Source organism: Micromys minutus (genome assembly GCF_963924665.1).
Source record: "Micromys minutus genome assembly, chromosome: 19".
In the NCBI taxonomy this organism is placed as follows: Eukaryota; Metazoa; Chordata; class Mammalia; order Rodentia; family Muridae; genus Micromys; species Micromys minutus.
In genome coordinates this window covers 44,021,284-44,028,674 of record NC_137954.1, presented here as the reverse complement: position 1 = coordinate 44,028,674, position 7,391 = coordinate 44,021,284, and positions in this window count along the sequence as shown.

Genomic DNA, 7,391 nt, shown 5'->3' with positions numbered 1-7,391 from the left:
CCTTTGTATCAACTAGTGTTAATATTTTACTGTATCTTGAAACACTTGGAAGAGTAAGTTCTCATCTACTCTGTTTGGGAGCTGTGGCTAAACTTTCTTTTCATCATTATCATGATACACCCAGAGATTTGAATTGTTTAAGTTTGTAGTTACAAGATAACTCACATCAATATTAATTTTTTTCCAATAAATAGGCAATAATCAACCTTCAAGTCACTTTACAATGCACACTGTTTTTAGGACTATGGGAGTCTGTACAACACGGCTGCATTTCCAGAACAAGCAACGTGAGCAAGAAAGAACTATAGCAATCCTGCCATGTAAGACCAATGACCTTGTTCAGAGGTGCCATGGACATAGCTTAACTATTTCATGTGCTATTTTCCAATTGTGAGCTAATTTGAGGAATGCTGAGTCTAAATTTAAAATTCCAAAGAAACAGTGTCAAAGAATTTATGAAGAAATTGTAAGACTGGTAATTTTGTCTTTCATATATGATGATTAGAGTCCTCAGAGGCATTAATAATTCGAGTAGTTTAAAATGTCACGTTAAAAACCTGACAATGGGAAAGAGCACACCTACTGTAAGGTTATAGCCTTATTCAGACTCAGTGCATTGCTAGGTTGTCTCGTTAGATAATGTAGATGGTACCTTAAATGTGGTTTGGGAAAATGTTTTCTTCCCCTAACCTTTATCTTTTTGTGCATATAATATTTTTATCAAGTAATAAGCATTATGCTGGCACTTCTATATGTGTATTCAAGGCATTTTCATTGTTGGAATATATCCTAACAATTATTTCTTTTTTCTTCATTCTTAATTTCTTAGTTTTTGAAAATATTTCTTATTTATTCTTTAATCTTTTTTTTTTTTACACTCCAGACTTTAAACCTCTCCTGATTCATTCTCAGACTGTACCACATTCCATCCACTCCTCCCCATATCTCCAAGAGGATGTCCCCATCACTTTACTCGAACCCCATACAACCCCACTTCCTGTGGCCCCAAGTCTCTCTAGATTTAGGTGCATCTTCTCTGATTAAGTCCAAGCCCAGCAGTCCTCTGCTGTACATGTGTTGGGGGCCTCATATCAGCTGGTGTAAGTTGCCTGATAGGTGGCTCAGTGCCTGAGAGATCACAGGGGTCCAGGTTAGTTGAGACTGGTGGTCTTTGTACCCAGTTGTTCTGTGCCTCTGCTTCTAGCTTGTTCTAGCTTTTTCCAAATTCAACCATAGGACTCACAAAATTTTGTCCATTGGTTGGGTGTAAGTATCTCATGTGACTCTTTTTTTCCCAATTTTTTATTAGATACTCTCTGTATTTATATTTGAAATGTTATTTCCTTCCCTTACCCCGCTTCCATCTCCCCTCCCCTTCTACTCATCTTTACAAAGGTGCACGTGATCCTAGTTACCCTCTCCACCTCATTGCCTTGCCATTCACCTAGACTGAGAAAACATGCCCTCCCTGGACCAAAGACCTCTTCTCACATTGATGCCATACACTGCTATATTCAGCTACATATGCACCTGAATCCACAGTTCTCTCAATGTGGGCTCAATGGTTGGTGTTTTAGTCCACAGGAGTATTGGACAGTTTGGTTTGTTGATAATGTTGTTCTTCCCATGAGGTTGCAACCACTCCCAGCTCCTTCAGTCCTTTCTCTAGCACCTTCATTGGGGTCCCTGTGTTCAGTCTGATCATTAGCTGCACGTATGCTCAGCTGTATCTGTATGACTCTGGCAGAGTGCCTGAATAGGCATCTCTATCTGGTTTCTGACAGAAAGTACTTCCTGGCATCAGCAATAGTGCTTGGGTTTGGTAGCTGCATATGGGGTGGTTCTCTGACAAAGTTTTTGTAAGGCAAAGAACACTGTCAAGAAAACAAAATGGCAGACAACAGATTGGGAAAATATCTTTACCAATCATACATCTGATAGAGGGCTAATATCCAGTATATACAAAGAATTTAAGAAATTATACTCCAGAGAATCAAACAATCCTATTAAAAATGGGGTAAAGAGCTAAACAAAGAATTCTCAACTCAGGAATAATGAATGGCTAAGAAGAATCTAAAGAAATGCTCATGTATAGTCATTGGGAAAATCCAAATCAAAACAACCCTGAGATTCCGTCTTATACTAGTCAGAATGGGTAAGATAAAAAACTCAAATGACAGCTGATGCTGGTGAGGATGTGGAGAAAGAGGAACACTCCTCCACTGCTCGTGGAGTTTTAAGCTGGTACAACCACTCTGGAAATCAGTCTGGCAGTTCCTTAGAAAATTGTACATAGAACTTCTTGAATACCCACCTATTCTACTCCTGGGAATATACCCCAAAGAAGCTACAACATTTAAAAGGGACACATGCTCCAGCATTTCTAAAGCAGCCTTATTTTTAATAACCAGAAGCTAGAAAGAACACATATGTCCTTTAACAGAGGAATGGATATAAAAATTGTGGAATATTTACACAATGTAGTACTATTCAGCTATTAGAAACAATGAGTTCATGAAATTCATAGGCAAATGGATGGAGCTAGAGACTATTATCCTGAGTGAAGTAACCCAGTCACAAAGAATATACATGGTATGCATTCACTGATAAGCACATACTAGTCCTAGAAAGCTCTGAATACCCAAGGAACAATTCACAGACTTTATGAAGGTCAAAAAGACAGAAGAACTAAAAGGGGATGCCTCAGTCCTTCTTAGAAGGGAGAGAGAATACTCTAAATCACTCACGGGAGGAAATAAAAAGTCAAATGGAGGTACAGGGATTGAATAAAACATCATTCAGAGGTTGCAACGGATTCTTTCAGTTGCTTGTTGGGTTTCTTACAGTGCAGTCATGACAGGCACCTATTTGTAAGCACACTATAACATCAGTATTACTGTCAGGTTTGGGACCTCTCCTTGAGATCTGAATTTGGGCATGTCACTGGACATCTTTTCCTAAGTCTGTTCCCTATTTTTGTCCCTGCTGTTCTTTCAGATGGGAATAATTCAGAAAAAAGGTAATAGATATATCTGAAGACTTTTGGTCATATACTCAAAAGATGTCCCACTATGCACAGGGCACATGTTCCACTATGTTCATAGCAGCCTTATATGTGATAGCCAAAAGCTGGAAACAACCCAGATTCCCCACAATGGAAGAATGGATACAGAAAATATGGTTCATTTACACAATGGAATACTGTTCAGATATTAAGAATGAGAATATTCTGAGCTTCGCAGGCAAATAGATAGAAGTAGAAAATATCATACCAGAGCCAAAAGGACATGAACAAAATGCACTAAGTAATTAGTGAATATTAGACAAAAAATGCAGAATACCCAGAATACAATCCATAGAACACAAGAAGGTTTACACGCTAAAGGATCCAAGTGAAGTTGCCTCAATCCCACTTGGGAGGGAGAGGAAAACAATCAGAGAAACAGAGGAGTGAGGGGCAACCTGGGTGGAAAAAGGAAACGGAAGGCAAGAGGGGAACATGATCAGGCATTCGGTAGGGGAAATGGGACTGAAGCCCTGAGGGACCACAGAAATATTGGAGACAGACAACCTTGGGAGGTTGAGGTCGGGAGACCCTCTAGAATGTGTCAGATACCTGGGAGGAGAGAGTCTCTCAGGAATCCAAGGGAGGACCTTGAATGAAATGCCTGACAGTGGAGAGAGGAAACTTGTGGGGTCCACCCTCAGTAGAAAGGAAATTAAATGGAGGGATGTGGTTGCCATCCTACAGTCAATAGTTAGATTCTTTTAAAGAATTAATCATATTGTATTTAAAAGAGTCAATGAAATTACAAATAATTTTACATAAATTTATAGGGAAAGTTTACAGGTAAACTTTTATTTTAGTAATTTTCTTTGGTCTCTTATTCCAAAACAAAATTTCTGGCTTTACATTTATGGTTGTTTTGAACCTTTGTACATATGCTAACTTTATTCTTGATAATTTGAAAAATCATGCTTTCGAATTGTCAGATTTGTTTTTTTTTTCTTGATTGGGTGTTCTTCATTTCTATGATTTCTTCTGTGTTTACTAATCTATGTAGCAGGTTTGCTACTAAAATTGTCAATATCAAAACCACTTTGTTGTATTTTTCTGAGAAGAAATATGCAGAAATTTTATGTTTTCTAAATGGGCAGAATTAGAGTGAAGATGCTGATAAATCAGTCTTATTTTCTCAAATAAAATGATAATGCCAGCTTTTCTCATGAACTGAGATTCTCTGTTCTCATGAATCCAGATTAAATAAGTAATGCATGTTGTTTTATATCTAGTATATGAGGATGTATTTCTATGGTATTAATAGAAACAACAAAACCGATGATTTTCAAATGAAATTACACCATGTAATTTTGTTTTCTTTGTGCCTAGGTTAAAGCGCATGCCATGTATGTTAAACGTGACTGTTATCAATTCCATTTTAGTGCCTGTAATATCATTAGTAATCTCATAAGATTTTAGTGATGTTTTTCATAACTGAAAACATAAAGCAGCTACCTATGGGCAAGCATAATTTGGAATTAGTAGTCTTTCTCTTACTGAAGTCTGATTTTAGTCAACCTAGGGAAGTGATGCAGGGTAAAGTTAATGAAACCTGACAATCTAGTCATTATCTTCTTCACATTTTTCACTATGTGAGTGTTTTGACAAGTTACCAAATTTTTCACTGTATCAGATTCCTCAGTTCATATATGAAGATAGCACTAGGGACTACAGCACAGAGGTCACGTGAGGATCAACTACCACTAAGTGCTACTGAGCTCTCTATGTGTTCTATTGCAATATTTTTTTTTAATAAAACTAACCTTTCCTCTTCAAGGTAATAAATGTAGGCAGAGATCATGACAGCATAAAAAAAGCAGTTTGGCTCTGCCAAAATATTCCCATAAAATTCACAGACACTATATTTTGTAAAATTATATAGTTTGAAACAATTTAATTTTTCTTACTACAATCTCCATAATTCCATGACACAACTGCAGTATATAAAGTTATTCCACTATTGAAAATTATTTGCTTTTCCTCCAAGTTCTTACTGACATAACAAAGTATATATATATATATATGGACAGCCAGGTCTCTTTAGAGAAACTCTGTTTCAAAACCAAACAAACAAACAAACAAAAAAATTAAAGCAAACCCAAAAGGTAAATAATATTCTAAAAAGACAGGTTATTTATTTCATATAGACTTTTTGTGTTAATAGAACAGTGTGTCTCTACTCATGCACAATACCTCTAACATTAAGTAAGTAGAAAATGACTTCCTTTTAAAATGAATTTTTAAATGCTTTGGATAACTCCTGGAGAATTAATTAAATTTAATACAAAAAGACAAATTCAGTTTTAACACTATTTTCCTCATATTCTCACAGATTTTAGAAAACAAACATTTTTTTTCTCAAAGGCTCCTTATACACGACTGGATATAGAGCATATAGATAATAAATTAATGCTTGTCACACAAGTATGATGATGTAAACCATTTCTTCAACACACATATAAAAAGCCAAACATGACAATAATATGCCTTGTCCTTAGATATCATTGGCCAGCCAACCTCACTAAGTTTCTCAGGTCAAAAAACCTGCTAGATGACACCTGTAGAAAAAAGTCAGTTATACTTTCTCATGAATACTAACAAATATGCAAACACACATGCAAAACTATATGCAGCTACATATACATCAAAACATAATCTGTCCCCGCACTTTTTAAAGTTAATAATAATCTAGACTGACTACAAGCCTAGTTTGAATACAATAGTGCTAAACTGCAAATCCCCAATATCCCACCTATGTTACATTAACCAAGAAAGCACTGCCCCTTATAGTCAAGAAAACGTAATTATCAGTTTGAATTGTCTACTACTTGCTCCCTGAGATTTCTTTTCTATATCTCGTGAATATATGCTGACTGAAGGCTATTGTGTGAATCTGACTCTATGTGAATGTTCCTGCATGACTATCTACCTTTGCTAACAACATCCTTGTTGTACCTTTTTATTAAACTGAAAAGAATTCATTTGGAGGGAATGAGGGCCACCTTAGAGAAACGTTAAACAGAGTATTTTTTCTTTTTTTTTATGTGAATATATTTTTTAGTCAGTACTTGATTTTTTCAAGGGCTTGACAGTATGCATTGAAAACCTAATAGTTACAATGAGCATAAAGTACATGCAAAACAAAACGCAACATGGAAATAGTCAAAGTATTCTTGTTTTGTAAATTTTTTTTTTTGTTTTGTTTTCTTTATTTCTTGGACTTCATGCAGTCTGTGAGTTGTTTCTGGGGGAGTGCAAGCCTCTGGGGTTAGCATCCCAATATCAGTGACTACATATTATGTCTGTTCTTTTGTGACTGGGTTATCTCACTCAGGATGATATTCTCTAGATGCAGCCATTTTCTTAAGAATTTGGTTAAGTCATTGTTTCTGGTGGCTGAGGAGTATTCCATTGTGTAAATGTACCACAATTTTGTATCTGTTCATCTTCTGAAGGACATCTGGGTTCTTTCCAGCTTCTGGCTATTATACATAGAGCCGCTATAAACATTGTGGTGCATATATCTTTGTTGTGTATTAAAATGTCTCTGGGGTATATGCCCAGAAGTGGAATAACTGGGTCTTCAGGTAGTACTATATCCAATTTTCTGAGGTATCGCCAGACAGATTTCCAGAGTGGTTGTGTTAGCTGCAACCCCAACAACAGTGGAGAAGTGTTCCTCTTTCTCCAAACCCTCGCCAGCATCTGCTGTCATCTGAGTTTTGGATCTTGGCCAATCTGTCTGGTGTGAGGTGGAATCTCAGGGTTGTTTTGATTTGCATTTCCCTGATGGCTAAGGATCTCCAGCACTTCCTCAGATGTTTCTTGGCCATTCGTGTTCCTCAACTGAAAATGTTTTATTTAGCTCTGTACCCCATTTTTAATAGGGTTATTTGATTCTCTGGTGTCTAGCTTTTTGAGTTACTTGTATACCTTGGATATTAGGCCTCTATCTGATGTGGTGTTGGTAAAGATCTTTTCCCATTCTGTTGGTTGCCGTTTTGTTTTCTTGAAAATGTCCTTAGTCTTACAGAAACTTTGCAATCTCATTAAGTCCCATTTGTTAATCTTTGACCTTAGAGCTTGAGCCATTGGTGTTTTGTTCAGCAAATTTTCTCCTGTGCCTAAGTGTTCTAAGGTTTTCTCTACTTTCTCATCTAATAGTTTCAGTTTATCTGGTTTAATGTGGAGATCTTTGATCCACTTACACTTGAGCTTTGTACAAGGAGATAAGAAAGGGTCTATTTTCATTCTTTTGCATGCTGAGTGCCAGTTGGACCAGCACCATTTTTTGAATAGGCTGTCCTTTTTCCATTGAAGGTTTAAGGAT